Here is a 16,944-nt window from a genome sequence, read left to right as displayed (position 1 = left end):
GGCAGGAACTGGTTCTCTTTGGGATTTTGGCTGGGGGATGGGCGGGGGAGATGGTGCTGGCGAGCGCCTTTGTTCCCCACCAAACTGAGCTCTGTCGTCCGGGGGCTCAGCAGCTTTCCTTCCCTTTGTCCTCCAGCCTTCCCGCTGTCTGAGCAGAGCTGTTAACTTATGACCTCCCAGGCGCTACGTCGCGCTTGCTGTCGGAACGCAGTCAGTCAGGCCCCTCCGCTTTTTGCAAGCCAGACTCGGGGGCTCTGCTTGGCCGGCGAGCCGCCCCTCCGCCCCGGCTCTCTCCCGCCAGTCCGTGGAGCGCGCACCGCCTCGCCGCCCTTCCTACCCTCTTCCGTGGGCCTCTCGTCTGCGCTTGGCTCCGGCGACTCCGTTCTGCTAATCCTCTGGCGGTTTTCTGGGTTATTTAGGCAGGTGTAGGTGGAATCTAAGTGATCAGCAGGACGCGCGGTGAGCCCAGAGTCCTCCTATGCCGCCATCTTCCCTCCTCCTCCAGCATAATACTCTTTAGCTCCATCCATGTCACTGCAAATGGCAAGATCTCATTCTTTTTCTGGCTGAGTAATATTCCATTGTGTATGTATACCACTTCTTCTTTGGTCTGTCTTCATGTATTCATCCATTGATGGATATTTTGGCTTTTTTCCCTAAGACATTTCCTCCCTCTCCCCCTTGTCAGAATGAGGTGGCTTTCTTCCGCTGAGCTTCACTGTGAGAACTTGGTGGGGTGCTGAGGATAAAACCATGAAAGTATTGGAATCTTCCTAAGTATATAGGCCCAGGAGTTTGTCATTTTCAAGTTAGCCCATACTTCGCCTTCAGGTATTTATCAAAATTTCAATTAACAAATTTTTTTAAGTTTATTTATTTTTGAGAGACAGAGAGAGACAGAGCATAAGTGGGGGAGGGGCAGAGATAGAAGGAGACACAGAATCCGCAGCAGGCTCCAGACTCTGAGCTGTCAGCACAGAACGCGATGTGGGGCTCAAACTCACAAACCATGAGATCATGACCTGAGCTGAATTCGGACACTTAACTGACTGAGCCAACCAGGCACCCCTATCAAAATTGCAATTTAAATGTTTCTGCCACTTTATGGCTCCAGTGGCTTCTTTTGCTCCTGGCTGTTTGGCTGTCATTCTCTGAATTTTCCCATCTCAAGACTTTATGGTCAATGTTTGCCTTATAACTTAGTTTTCTGATGAGTGCAGGGAAAGTCATGAATGCTGTTTGCTCAGACTTTTCTTGACACAAAGATGAGAGAGATAACTTCTAAGAAATTTGTATATCAGATACGAAACTGAAAAACAAAAAAAGACATTTTAAAATCATTTTTAGAAATGTTTTTAAAATTAGCTAAATACAAATAAGAGCCATAGACATTCACATTAGCCAGACCTATTTTCTTAAGTGTCTTTAGTTTAAGAAAGAGAGCATGTGCATATACACACAAATGAGCAGTGGAGGGGCAGAGACAGAGGGAAGAAAATATCAAGCAAGTTCCATGTTGTCAGCACTGAGCCCAACCAGGCTCTATCTCATGAACCATGAGATCATGACCTTAGCTGAAATCAAGAGTTGGACGCTAAATTGACTGAGCCACCCAGGAGCTCTTACCCATTTTTAATTATATTATTTACTTTTTAGGTGTTAAGTTGTATAAGTTATTAAGATGTTTTGGATACTGACCATTTATTGCCTATGTCATTTGCAAATATCTTCTCCCATTCATTATCTTGCCTTTTAGTTTTGTTGATTATTTCCTTAGCTGTGCAGAAGCTTTTTATTTTGATGTAGTCTCCATAGTTTATTTTTGCTTTTGTTTCTCTTGACTCAACAGACAGATCTAGAAAAAGGGCTGCTATGGCCAATGTTGAAGAAGATACTGGCTTTGTTCTCTTCTAGGATTTTTATGGTTTCAGGTCTCCTATTTAGGTCTTCAATCCATTTTGAATTTTTTTTTTTGTTTGTTATGTTGTAAAAGAAAATGGTCCACTTTCATTCTTTTGCATGTTGCTGTCCACTTTCCCAATACCATTTGCTGAAGAGACTGCCCTTTACCCATTGGATATTTTTCCTGCCTTGTTGAAGATTAATTGACCATATAGTTATGGGTTCATGTCTGGGTTTTCTATTCTGTTCCATTGATCTGTGTGACTATTTCTGTGCCAGTAACATACTGTTTTCATCACTACAGCTTTGTAATATAACTTGACATCTGGAATTGTGGTGCCTACAGCTTTACTTTTCTCTTTAAAAATTCCTTTGGCTATTTCAGGTCTTTAATGGTTCCACACAAATTTTAGAATTTCTTGTTCTAGTTTTGTGGAAAATGTTGGTGTTTTGGAAAGGATTACATTATGTTTAGATTGCTACATTGCTTTGGGTAGTATAGACATTTTAACAATATTTGTTCTTCTAATCCATGAGCATTAAATGTCTTTCCATTTCTCTGTGTCTTCTTCAATTTCTCTTATGAGTTATTATGAGTTCTTTATAGTTTTCAGAGTACAAGTCCTTTACCTCTTTGGTTAGGTTTATCCCTATATATCTTATGGTTTTTGAGGCAATTGTAAATGGATTGTTTTCTTAATTTCTCTTTCTCTTGCCTCATTTTTGGTGTTTGGAAATGCAACAGATTTCTGTATATTGATTTTGTATCTTGCAACTTTACTGAATTCATTTATCAGGTCTAGCAGTTTTTTTTTTTGTGGTGTCTTTTTGGTTTTCTATATAGTATCATGTCATCTGCAAATAGTGAATGTTTTACTTCTTTCCTGCCATTTTGTATGCCTTTTGTTTCTTTTTGTTGTCTGATTGCTGTGGCTAGGATTTCCAGCACTATATTCAATAATAGTGGTGACAGTGGACATTCATTTCTTGTTCCTGATAATGTTCACTGGTTTTCATATATGATTTTTATTATGTTGAGGTATGTTCCCTGTAAACATACTTTGTCAAGGATTTTTATCATGAATGGATGTTGTACCGTGTCAAATGCTTTTTTCTGTGTGTATTGAGATGATCATATGGTTCTTATCCTTTCTCTTGTTCATGCAATGTATCATGGTGATGGATTTGGGAATATTGAACCACCATGGCAACCCAGGAATAAATACCATTTGATTGTGGTGAATAATTTTTGTTGTTGTTGTTGTGTAATGTTGAAATCTGTGTGCTAGTATTTTGTTGAGGATTTTTTCATCTATCTTCATCAGGGATGCTGGACTGTAGTTCTTTTTTTTTTTTTTTTTTTTTTTTTTTTTAGTGGCCTCAGAATGAATTCGGGTTTTCCTTCCTTTTCTATTTTTTAGAATAGTTTGAGAAGAATATGTATTAACTCTTCTTTGTTTTGTAGAATATCATGTGAAATTATCTGGTCCTGGAATCTTGTTTTTTGGGAGCTTTTTTTGGTTACTGATTCTATTTCTTTGCTGGTTATCAGTTTGTTCAGATTTTTTATTTCTTCCTGTTTCAGTTTCGAAAGTTTATGTTTCTAGGCATTTATCCAATCTTTCTACGTTGTCCAAATTGTTGGTATATAATCTTTAAATAATATTCTCTTATAATTGTTCGTACTTCTTTGGTGTTGGTTGTTATTTCCCCTCTTTTATTTGTGAATTTACTTCTCTGAGTCCTTTCTCTTTTTTTTTCTTGAGAAGTCTTGCTAGAGGTTTATCAATTTCATTGATTTTTTTTCAAAGAACCAGCTCCTGTTTTCATTGATCTGTTCTCTTGTTTTGTTTGTTTCTTTGTTTTACTTTTTTTTAGTGTTTGTATTTATTTTTGAGATAGAGAGATACAGAGCACAAGCAGGGGAGGGGCAGAGGGATAGGGAGACACGGAATCTGAAACAGGCTCCAGGCTGAGTTGTCAGCACAGAGCCTGGGGCTTGAACTCACGGACTGTGAGATCATGACCTGAGCTGAAGTCGGATGCCTAACCGACTGAGCCACCCAGGTGCCCCTTTGTTTTACTTTTTATATCATTTATTTATACTCTAATTATTATTTCCTTTCTTCTAGTGCTTTGAGGTTTTATTTGTTGTTCTTTTTCTAGCTCCATTAGGTGTAAGGTTAGGTAGTTTATTTGAGATTTTTCTTGCTTTTTGATGTAGACTTATCATCCCTCTTAGAAGTACTTTTGTTGCATCCCAAAGATTTTGCATTTGTTTTGTTTTCTTTTTCATTTATTTCCATGCACTTTTTCATTTCTCCTTATTTCCTGGTTGACCCAACCACTGTTTAATGGCATGTTATTTAACATCCATGTATTTGTGTTCTTTCTGTATAGCAGTCTATATTTTTGATGGTTGTTTTGCACCCATTGTTTACGTCTATCCTCCCCACGTTTTAGGTATATTAAATATCCATGAGTTCCATGACTTATTTTTATAGGATTTTTTTTTACTGCTTTTGTGTTTACTACATTTATACACTTTCTCACCTTTCAGACATAGATTTTTCTCTATATTTAGTTTTAGAGTTTGTTCTGCCAGTCTTTGGATTGCTCTCCAGTTTAATTACTTGGATATGGATGATCTAGTTGTAAACATGGACAGGGTGAGTTCAAGTTCTTCCTACTCCACTGTCTTCCTCTGCATCAATTTCAGCGCTTTAAATATATCATCCTATTTCCTTCTAAATTCCATGGTTTTTGTTGAAAAATCAGCTCTAAATTTTATTATGGATAACTTGTACCTGAGGAACTGCTTTTCTGCTGCTGTTTTTTGGTTTTGGTTTTGGTTTGTTTTTTGTCTCTGTCATCTGACAATTTGATTAGAATGCATTTTTTGGTGTGGATTAACATCTTAGAGTTTGTTGAGATCTTTGATTTGTAGATTTATGTTTTCATGGAAATTGGGAAATGTTTGGACATTTATTCTATCTTATTTTTATTAGAAAATGTAGCCCATTTACATTTAAAGTAATTATTGGTAGATATGAATTTATTGCCATTTTGTTAATTGTTGTTTTGTAGTTTATATGTATTCTTTTGCTTTTTTAATTTTTTTTTCAACGTTTATTTTTTTGGGGGGGGACAGAGAGAGACAGAGCATGAACGGGGGATGGGCAGAGAGAGAGGGAGACACAGAATCGGAAACAGGCTCCAGGCTCTGAGCCATCAGCCCAGAGCCTGACGCGGGGCTCGAACTCACGGACCGCGAGATCGTGACCTGGCTGAAGTCGGACGCTTAACCGACTGCGCCACCCAGGCGCCCCATCTTTTGTTTTTTTAAATATGAAATTTATTGTCAAATTGGTTTCCATACAACACCAAGTGCTCATCCCAACAGGTGCCCTCCTCAATGCCCATCACCCACTTTCCCCTCCCTTCCAACCACCATCAACCCTAAGAGTCTTATGGTTTTCCTCCCTCCCTCTCTAACTTTTTTTTCCTTCCCTTCTTCATGGCCTTCTGTTAAGTTTCTCAGGATCCACATAAGTGTGAAAACATATAGTATCTGTCTTTCTCTGTACGACTTATTTCAATTAGCATAAAACTCTCCAGTTCCATCCACATTGCTACAAAAGGCCATATTTTATTCTTTCTCATTGCCAACTAGTATTCCATTGTGTATATAAACCACAATTTCTTTATCCATTCATCAGTTGATGTACTTTTAGGCTCTTTCCATAATTAGGCTATTGTTGAAAGTGCTGCTATAAACATTGGGGAACATGTACCATCTCTTGCTTATGGCTTGATAATTTTGAAGTGTTACGTTTAGATTCTTTTCTCATTATCTTTTGTATATCTGTTGTAGGTTTTTGCTTTGTGGTTACTATGAAGTTTACATATAACTATCGCTGTATGTATTAGATTATTTTAAGTTAGTAGCAACTTAAATTTGAATGCATTCTAAAAGCTCTATATTTTACCCCCCCCATATTTTATGTTTGTTATGTCATATTTTATGTATTCCTTTTTATGTATTTTACTTTATGTTTTCCTTAAATAATTATTGCACCTATGTTTTATTTTACTACTTTTGTTCATGAACAAACCTCTTGAAAGGAGTATCTTAGATCTTCACAGCCCCTAGGTTTCCTGGATATATGCTTCATTGGTTTTCAAATCCAGACATTTTGCAGGCTATGTCTCTCTTGACATATCCCAAATGTTAGGGTGCCTGATGTGTGGCACAAACCCCTCACTCTTAAGGGAGAAGCTCGGGGCCAGTGAAGTTCTCTTCTGTTGTGTGACACCACACAAGGATAGGGTTTTTGTTTACACCATGCCTCTGCTTCTCCTATCCATCTCAATGTAACCCTATAATCCCTTGTTGTAGAGAAAGCTGTTCGGCTCTTTTATTAGCAGGAATTTTTTTCAATTTGTAGCCATAGATTTTGTATGTACATAGGAGGACATGAGTTCAGTGTCTTCCTTGACTGTCATCTTGAATTACCACCCTCCTTTCTCTTGTGTTATTTACCTTTTCCTCTTTCAACTTTATGTGATTTTTTTTCTGATTGGTCTAGATTATTATTAAATTTTTATCTATATTTTAAGAATTAAGCACAAATTTTTTGTTCAAGGGATAATGTTTTATTCAACCTTGATTACTGTTAGTCTGCCTTTCTTCTTTGTCCCTATTTCTGGTATTTGTGTTTGGTATATACTGGAGGATCTTGATATATCCTTTATTTTTTCATCTCTCTGTTCTGTGTTCTGATGAGTTGAGAGTCATTCATAGTTTCTTTAATATGTCCAAGTTAGATGTTATTTTATCCATTAATATTTTAATAGCTATATTTTTCAATATAGGATTTATTAATTGCTTTTACTTTTTATCAGTTGATAGACTATTTACTGATGACATTTGCTATTGTGATTATTTTTATTATTATTACTTTTTTTAGACAGAAGGAATGTTAAGCAGGCTCCACACTCAGCATGGAGCTTGACAAGAGGCTCAACACCATGACCCAGGGAGCATGACCTGAGCATGAAATCAAGAGTTGGACACTCAACTGAGTGAGCCACTCAGGCGCCCCTATCATTGTGATTATTAAAATGGTGTTTGTTTTTTTGTTAAAACTAGAAAATATGAAAAGCATAAGGAAGAAAATTAAATACATTAGGAATCCTACTCCCCATATACTCCTGATTTCATTTGACTTACGTTTTCCTGTCTTGGTTCTCCATATATGTGTGCAAATATTTGGAAATACTATATTATTATTATTATTATTATTATTATTATTATTTGGAAATAATACATTTTGTTTGTATTTTATCTTAATTTAAGTAATAATTTCCTGAATTTATTGACAACTCACACATCCTCAAGCTGTATACCCTGATTTTGTTCTTCCTTTGTCTCATTTACTGAGGCAATTCCAAGTCTTATAATAAGACTTTTTGTCATGCATTACCTGGGCCACTAGGTAAAATTCCATAAGTTATGAACTGCACAAAATTAAGAGGTACCATTTACATGTTCAAGGCAGTGATTCGTTGCAGTATGCATTTTTGGTTAATTACTACTCTAACATCTGGAAATATATTATTGCTGCCACCCAGAATCTCCAAAGAAAAGGAAAGACTACTAGTTATTGAACATCTAATATTCTAAAAGAAACATACTAAGAGCTTTATTTAAATTACACTCAGAAAAGCTCTTCCTGTTTTCCATTATTTTAGACTTTTTCTTCCTGGATAAAGAGTGGTAGGTAGGAGCAACTTCAGTTTTTCTGTGCTTCCTGAGATATATCTTCTGGGAATCACTGGTTATTCCTATGCAAGAATTTTGGTCTTTTCCCCCTATTTCTGCATTAAAATTTTTTCCAAGCCTCTGTGCTTCTGGGTACCAGGATTTTTCATGGCTTACCCCATAGGGACAGCTCCATTGTACCTGGTTAATGATATGAACAATGCACACAAATGTACTCACTTTCTTCAACAGGACATCCACATGACTCTGTGGAATGGGAGCTGGCCAGGGGAAATCTCCTTGGGGTGTGGGCAAAAGGCTGCCTCTGCAAGGGCAGGATATAGCACAGACAAGTCTAGAGCAGGATTTAAATGAAAACAAAGGATTTTTGTTTTTCTCCCCCCAAAGGTCCATGGAAGATCCTCTTCCATATATTCTTTTGTGCTATTTCAAGTGCAGGGTCATAGCTTTGAATCCACGACCACTGACAGTGTACTTGTATTATTCTTCCCTCTTAAGATCTGGGCAGCATGCTTGTCTGGTGCAATTATCTGATTGGTCAAAGGCTGGTCATCTCACTGGGGAAAACACAAACCTGTAGGTAACAGAGGTCACCTGTGGAACAATGAGGGAAGTAAAGCATTTACAAATGTTATTTATCAGAGAGGAAAAGTTACATTTATTTATTTTGAAAAAAGAGTTATACAGGCAGCATAAAAGACAAAAGTAAAAGAAAGAAAATTTACGTTTCTAATATTGGTGAATTCTAGTCAATTTATGCATGCAATAATTATTGATGGCCTCCTGCAGCCCTAACCTAATTGGTGTGGGCAATACTAATACTAAAATCCTCATCTGGCTGCTTTAAACCTTAATTTTCCAAAATGAGCTCCTAAGTCCAGCGTAGAAAGCATGGCTCACAAATTGAAAGGTTCCCCTTTATATTTTGCTTCCTTGGATGCCACACATTAGTCAATGGTGATTCTTCAAGCCACAACCCTCCTCTCCTCCATCCAGACCATTTGCAAAAGTGGCTTGGGAACAACATAAACTAGGGCATTCTGACTTTTTGGGGAAGAAAGTTGCCATCTTATTTTATTTTATTTTTTAAATATGAAATTTATTGTCGAATTGGTTTCCATACGACACCCAGTGCTCATCCCAAAAGGTGCCCTCCTCAACACCCATCACCCACCCTCCCCTCTCTCCCACCCCCCATCAAACCTCAGTTTGTTCTCAGTTTTTAAGAGTCTCTTATGCCTTGGCTCTTTCCCAATCTAACCTCTTTTTTTTTTTTCTTCTTCTCCTCCCCCATGGACTTCTGTTAAGTTTCTCAGGATCCACATAAAAGTGAAAATACATGGTATCTGTCTTTCTGTGTATGACTTATTTCACTTAGCATAACACTCTCCAATTCCATCCACGTTGCTACAAAAGGCAATAGTTCATTATTTCTCATTGCCACATAGTATTCCATTGTATATATAAACCACAATTTCCTTATCCATTCACCAGTTGATGGACATTTAGTCTCTTTCAATAATTTGCCTATTGTTGAAAGTGCTGCTGTAACATTGTGGTACAAGTGCCCCTATGTATCAACACTCCTGTATCACTGGGGTAATTCCTAGCAGTGCTATTGCTGGGCACATAAGGTAGATCTATTTTTAATTTTTTTGAGGAACCTCCATACTGTTTTCCAGAGTGGCTGCACCAGTTTGCATTCCCACGAATAGTGCAAGAGGGTTCCTGTTTCTCCACATCCTCGCCAGCATCTGTAGTCTCCTGTTTTGTTCATTTTAGCCACTCTGACTGGCGTGAGGTGATATCTGAGTGTGGTTTTGATTTGTATTTCCCTGATGAGGAGTGACATTGAGCATCTTTTCACATGCCTGTTGGCCATCCGGATGTCTTCTATAGAGAAGTGTCTATTCATGTTTTCTGCCCATTTCTTCACTGGGTTATTTGTTTTTCGGGTGTGGACTTTGGTGAGCTCTTTATAGATTTTGGATACTAGCCCTTTGTCCAATATGTCATTTGCAAATACCTTCTCCCATTCTGTTGGTTGCCTTTCAGTTTTGGTGATTGTTTCCTTTGCTGTGCAGAAGCTTGTTATCTTCATGAGGTCCCAGTAGTTCATTTTTGCTTTTAATTCCCTTGCCTTTGGGGATGTGTCAAGTAAGAAATTGCTGCGGCTGATGTCAGAGAGGTCTTTTCCTGCTTTCTCCTCTAGGGTTTTGATGGTTTCCTATCTCACATTCAGGTCCTTTATCTATTTTGAGTTTGGTATTTTTTATGAATGGTGTAAGAAAGTGGTCTAGTTTCATCCTTCTGCATGTTGCTGTCCAGTTCTCCCAGCACCATTTGTTAAAGAGACTTTTTTCCACTGGATATTCTTTCCTGCTTTGTCAAAGATTAGTTGGCCATACGTTTGTGGGTCTAGTTCTGGGGTTGCCATTCTACTCCACTGGTCTATGTGTCTGTTTTTGTGCCAATACCATGCTGTCTTGATGATGACAGCTTTGTAGTAGAGGCTAAAGTCTGGGATTGTGATGCCTTCTGCTTTGGTCTTCTTCTTAAAAATTACTTTGGCTATTTGGGGCCTTTTGTGGTTCCATACAAATTTTAAGATTGCTTGTTCTAGCTTTGGGAAGAATGCTGGTGCAATTTTAATTGGGATTGCATTGACTGTGTAGATAGCTTTGGGAAGCATTGACATTTTAACAATATTAATTCTTCCAACCTATGAGCATGGAATGTTTTTCCATTTCTTTATATATTCTTCAATTTCCTTCATAAGCTTTCTATAGTTTTCAGCATACAAGTCTTTTACATATTTGGTTAGGTTTATTCCTAGATATTTTATGCTTCTTGGTGCAATTGTGAATGGCATCAGCTTCTTTATTTGCCTTTCTGTTGCTTCATTATTAGTGCATAAGAATGCAACTGATTTCTTTACATTGATTTTGTATCCTGCAACTTTGTTAAATTCATGTATCATTCTATCAGACTTTTGATGGAGTCTATCGGATTTTCCATGTATAATATCGCATCATCTGCAAAAAGTGAAAGCTTAACTTCATCTTTGCCAACTTTGATGCCTTTGATTTCCTTTTCTTGTCTGATTGCTGATGCTAGAACTTCCAAAACTATGTTAAACAACAGTGGTGAGAGTGGACATCCGTGTCATGTTCCTGATCTCAGGGGAAAAGCTCTCAGTTTTTCCCCATTGAGGATGATGTTAGCTGTGGGATTTTCACAAATGGCTTTTATGATGTTTAAGTATGTTTCTTCAATCCCGACTTTCTCGAGGGTTTTATTATGAAACGATGCTGAATTTTGTCAAATGCTTTTTCTGCATCGATTGAGAGGATCATATGGTTCTTATCTTTTCTTTTATTAATGTGATGTATCACGTTGATTGATTTGCAAATGTTGAACCAGCTCTGCAGCCCAGGAATGAATCCCACTTGATCATGGTGAATAATTCTTTTTATATGTTGTTGAATTCGATTTGCTAGTATCTCATTGAGAATTTTTGCATCCATATTCATCAGGGATATTGGCCTGTAGTTCTCTTTTTTTTACTGGATCTCTGGTTTAGGAATCAAAGTAATGCTGCCTTCATAGAATGAGTCTGGAAGTTTTCCTTCCTTTTCTATTTTTTGGAATAGCTTGAGAAGGATAGGTATTATCTCTGCTTTAAATGTCTGGTAGAATTCCCCTGGGAAGCCATCTGGTCTTGGACTCTTATTTGTTGGGAGACTTTTGATAACTGATTCAATTTCTTCACTGGTTATGGGTCTGTTCAAGCTCTATTTCTTCGTGTTTGAGTTTTGGAAGCATGTGGGTGATTAGGAATTTGTCCATTTCTTCCAGGTTGTCCAGTTTGTTGGCACATAATTTTTCATAGTATTCCCTGATAATTGTTTGTATCTCTGAGGGATTGGTTGTAATAATTCCATTTTCATTCATGATGTTATCTATTTGGATCATCTCCCTTTTCTTTTTGAGAAGTCTGGCTAGAGGTTTATCAATTTTGTTTATTTTTTCAAAAAAACCAACTCTTGATTTCATTGATCTGCTCTACAGTTTTTTTAGATTCTATATTGTTTATTTCTGCTCTGATCTTTATTATTTCTCTTCTTATTCTGGATTTGGGGTGTATTTGCTGTTCTGCTTCTATTTCCTTTAGGTGTGCTTTTGTATTTGGGATTTTTCTTGTTTCTTGAGATAGGCCTGGATTGCTATGTATTTTCCTCTCAGGACTGCCTTCGCTGCATCCCAAAGCATTTGGATTGTTGTATTTTCATTTTCATTTGTTTCCATATATTTCTTAATTTCTTCTCTAGTTGCCTGGTTGACCCATTCATTCTTTAGTAGGGTGTTCTTTAACCTCCATGCTTTGGGAGGTTTTCCAGACTTTTTCTTGTGGTTGACTTCAAGTTTCATCGCATTGTCATCTGAAAGTATGCATGGTATGATCTCAATTCTTGTATACTTATGAAGGGCTGTTTTGTGACCCAGCATGTGATCTATCTTGGAGAAGTTTCCATGTGCACTTGAGAAGAAAGTATATTCTGTTGCTTTGGGATGCAAAGTTCTAAATATATCTGTCAAGTCCATCTGATCCAATGTATCATTCAGGGCCCTTATTTCTTTATTGATCCTATGTCTAGATCCTTTATTGATCCTGTGTCTGAACTATCCATTGTTGTAAGAGGAGTATTAAAGTCTCCTGCAATTACCACATTCTTATCAATAAGGTTTCTTATCTTTATGACTAATTGTTTTATATATTTGGGAGCTTCTGTATTCAGTGCATACATATTTATAATTGTTAGCTCTTCCTGATGGATAGACCCTGTAACTATTATATAATGCCCTTCTTCATCTCTTGTTACAGCCTTTAATTGAAAGTCTAGTTTGTCTGATATAAGTATGACTACTGCAGATTTCTTTTGACTTATAGTAGCATGATAGATAGTTCTCCATCCCCTCACTTTCAATCTGAAGGTGTCCTCAGGTCTGAAGTGAGTGACTTGTAGACAGCAAATAGATGGGTCTTATTTTTTTATTCATTCTGATACCCTATGTCTTTTGGTTGGAGCATTTAGTCCATTTACATTCAGTGTTATTATAGAAAGATACGGGTTTAGAGTCATTGTGATGTCTGTAGGTTTCATGCTTGTAGTGTTGTCTCTGGTACTTTGTCTCACAGGATCCCCCTTAGGATCTCTTGTAGGGCTGGTTTAGTGGTGACGAATTCCTTCAGTTTTTGTTTGGGAAGACCTTTAAATCTCCTTTTATTTTAAATGACAGACTTGCTGGATAAAGGATTCTCGGCTGCATTTTTTTTTTTTTCTGTTCATCACATTGAAGATTTCCTGCCATTCCTTTCTGGCCTGCCAAGTTTCAGTAGATAGATCCGTCACTAGTCTTATTGGTTTCCCTTTATATGTTAGAGCGTGTTTATCCCTAGCTGCTTTCAGAATTCTCTCTTTATCCTTGTATTTTGCCAGTTTCACTAGGATATGTCATGCAGATCAATTCAAGTTATGTCTGAAGGGAGTTCTCTGTGCCTCTTGGATTTCAATGCTTTTATCCTTCCCCAGATCAGGAAACAAATCAGCTGTGATTTGTTCAAGTACACCTTCAGCCCCTTTCTCTCTCTCTTCCTCCTCTGGAATCCCAATTATGCGTATATTATTTTGTTTAATTGTGTCACTTATTTCTCTAATTCTCTCCTCATCCTCCTGAATTTTTTAATCTTTTTTTCAGCTTCTTCTTTTTCCATAATTTTATCTTGTAATTCACCTATTCTCTCTTCTCTCTCTTCAATCCAAGCTGTGGTCACCTCCATTTTATTTTTCATCTCTTTTATAGCATTTTTTTAGCTCCTCCTGACTGTTTCTTAGTCCCTTGATCTCTGTAGCAGTAGATTCTCTGCTGTCCTGTATACTTTTTTCAAGCCCAGCAATTAATTTTATGACTATTATTTGAAATTCATGTTCTGTTACATTGCTTAAATCGTTTTTGATCAATTCATTAGCGGTCGCTACTTCCTGGAATTTCTTTTGAGGAGAATTCTTTCATTTCGTTATTTTGGATAGTCTCTGGAGTGGTGCCGAACTGCTGGGCTCTTCTCCTTTGCTGTCTGGATTAACGTGTGTTGGTGGGTGGGACCGCAGACAGACCTGATGTCTGCCCCACCGCTGTGGCCACAGTCAGACTGGTGAGTACCTTATCTTTCCCTCTCCCAGGGACAGGACTCACTGTGGAGTGGTGTGACCCCTGTCTGGGCCACTTGCACACTGTCAGGCTTGTGGTGCTGCTTCTATATAGGATCTGCGTATTAGCCGGGATGGATCTGCAAGATGTACAGGGGTGGGAGGGGCAGGCTTAGCCCTCTTTGCCTTCAGTGGTCCACTGCAGGAGGGGCCCTGTGGCACCGGGAAGGAGGCAGACCCCTCGGAGGGATGGATCCACAGAAGCACAGCATTGGGTGTTTGAGTGGTGCAAGCAAGTTCTGAGACGGGAACTAGTTCCCTTAGGGATTTTGGCTAGGGGATGGGCGAGGGAGATGGTGCTGGCCAGTGCCTTTGTTCCCCACTGAGGTGAGCTCTGTCTTCCGGGGCTCAACAACTCTCCCTCCTGTTGTCCTCTAGCCCTCCTGCTCTCTGAGCAGAGATGTTGACTTATAACATTCCAGATGTTAAGTCCCATTGGCTGTCAGAACTCATGGAGTCCAGTCCCTCTGCTTTTGTAAACCAGACTTGGGGGCTCTGCCTTACCTAGTGGGCTGCCCCTCCACATCCCTGGCTCCCTCCTGCCATTCTGTGTAGCGCACACCGCCTCTCTGCCCTTCCTACCCTCTTCTGTGGGCCTCTTGTATATGCTTGGCTTTGGAGAGTCCATTCTGCTACTCTTCTGGAGGTTTTCTGGGTTATTTAGGCAGATATGGGTGGAATCTAAGTGATCAGCAGAATGCAGTGAGCCCTGCATCCTCCTATGCAGCCATCTTCCTTCAGTCCTCTCTTAGTTGCCATTTTAATTCCCAGTTTCTACTGTAAATGTTGGGATTTCAATATCTACCTTGAGAGCCAAACATAGAGCAGGGCTCATGATATCCATTATTTATTTACTATTACTATTATTTCAGTTGCAAAATTCAACCTTTATTCCACTTCGCGAAGCATGTCTTCCCAGACCCTGTGATCCCTAATTATCTCAATCAGTCAGAAAATGGAACCCTCATAAAAAGTCTGATTGTCCTAATAATTGCAGAGTGTTTTATTTGGAGCTCTGAGTGAGAGAACATGGTGGGGACACAGTGTCCATCTTCAGTCTGTTTGGGAAGATGAGCCAGATATAAGCAGTGCACAAACCATACAAGATCCCACCATAGTCAGTACAGAGCAAGTGGCCTGGAAGCCGGACATTGCAGATGAAAGGGCAGGAAGAGGGTGCTGCACTGCTAGCTCCTATAAAGTTATTCAGTGCCCCCCTCAAACTCTTCTGAGTTTCTCTATTTTCTTCTGCATTTTGTGTTTCAGAGGAGACGCCTAAGACCAATTAAATTTGAATGTATTTGTTACTTGTTCATCTCTGGATGCTCATAAAATTTTTACCTTCATAATTGCAATTCAAAAGTGCATCTTTTTTGATTTCTCTACTCTGGCTCCCCTGCAACCCATTCTTAAATATTAGACAAGTGGATCTCATTAAAATGTAAATTGTATTGCTACCTGTCTGTTTAGAAACTTGTGATTTTTCTCCCATGGCATTTAGAATAGAACTTGTATTCCTCTCCATGTCTGGTAGGATGGCATGCACTTTGGTTTCCGATGGCTTTTTTGATCTCCTTTATTGCCCTCCCTGCCAACTTATTTCCTCTGACTTATGCCAACATGATCTCTACCAGGTTGTTCTGCTGGTTCTTTGTCACCATAAAGTACCTGTCCCTCTCTCTAGAAATCTCAACCCAATGATGCTTGCCAGGCCTGGTCCAGCTCCAAACCACCTTTTCAGAGACATCTTTCCAGCATCTTCTTCAGCCCTATTGCTAGCCCTCTTTATTGTTTATTCTCCCCCTATCACCAATAATCAGCACTTATAGTCAACCTCTATATACTGGAACTGGTGAGCTGAATTTTTTTTTTTTTTGAAGTGTCGATTCTAAATGATCATGACCTTCACTCTGATTGGTTATGGTTATGTTGCACTTAATGATAAATATTTATATTATTACCCTAAGTTACCACTAACTGTAATTATCTTGTTCTTTTAATTGCTTGTTTCCTGTCTTTCTCCATTTCCAATGAGGCCCATGATAACAGGACTCATGGACAGACACAATATCTAGAGTGTGCTGGGCATGGGCAACACTCACTCAGTATCTCTCTGGATGAATGGGTGACTTCTTCCAGGAACAATGTAATTATAGGCCATGTAACCAATATTATATCTTAGTAAAGACATTTTAATCAGTCATGTTCCTATTTGTCACTTCTGTTATTCCTATGAACTGCACATTTCTTATGTTGAGTCTCCCTTTTCAGTTCTTAACATCTAGCATCTTATGTGCCATTATTTTTAACCTGTTTGTCTCTTCTTCTCCTTATGGAAATTAGTTTCAAGTTTTGTTCTTGAAATTATTTTACTTTTTCACAATGTCAGTTATGTACTCTTCTGCTTCTAAAGTATCTTTTAATGCTACTATTCAATGTTTAGTTTCCTTGAACTCTTCTACTATCTCTCCTAATTTCCTTTCCTATTCAGCTACTGGCCACTTATCTTCTAGCTACATTTTCAAAGAAGCTATTTGCTTCCATCCTGTTGAGGACACCAAATGACAGTGTGTAAACTTTTTATTTCTCACAATGAATCATTTTAGGATGTGCCTTCATGTAGTTTCTTTTTCATGCTCTTTGGGCTTATTGATCTTCTTGGATCTGTGAGTTGATAGATTTAATCAAATTTGGAAAAATTTCAGGCATTCTTTCTTCGAATATATTTCTTCCTCCCTCCCATCACACATTACATACCTTCTTTCTTTCATTGACTCCAATTCTTTGTATATTAGGCTGTTTGAAACTGTTCCTCAGTTCACTAACATCCTTTTTTTCATTTACAAAATTTTTTTCTATTTCATTTTGCAATTTCTGGTACTCTTTATGCTCAATAGTCTTTGTGTGTGTGTGTGTGTGTGTGTGTGTGTGTGCCATATTTAGTGCTGTTAATCTCATCCAGTCTATTTTTCATTTAAAACATCGTAA

This window comes from Herpailurus yagouaroundi, unplaced genomic scaffold, assembly GCF_014898765.1.
Source record: "Herpailurus yagouaroundi ecotype Mexico unplaced genomic scaffold, PumYag 140, whole genome shotgun sequence".
Taxonomy (NCBI): Eukaryota; Metazoa; Chordata; class Mammalia; order Carnivora; family Felidae; genus Herpailurus; species Herpailurus yagouaroundi.
Note: the sequence above shows the minus strand (reverse complement) of the source record.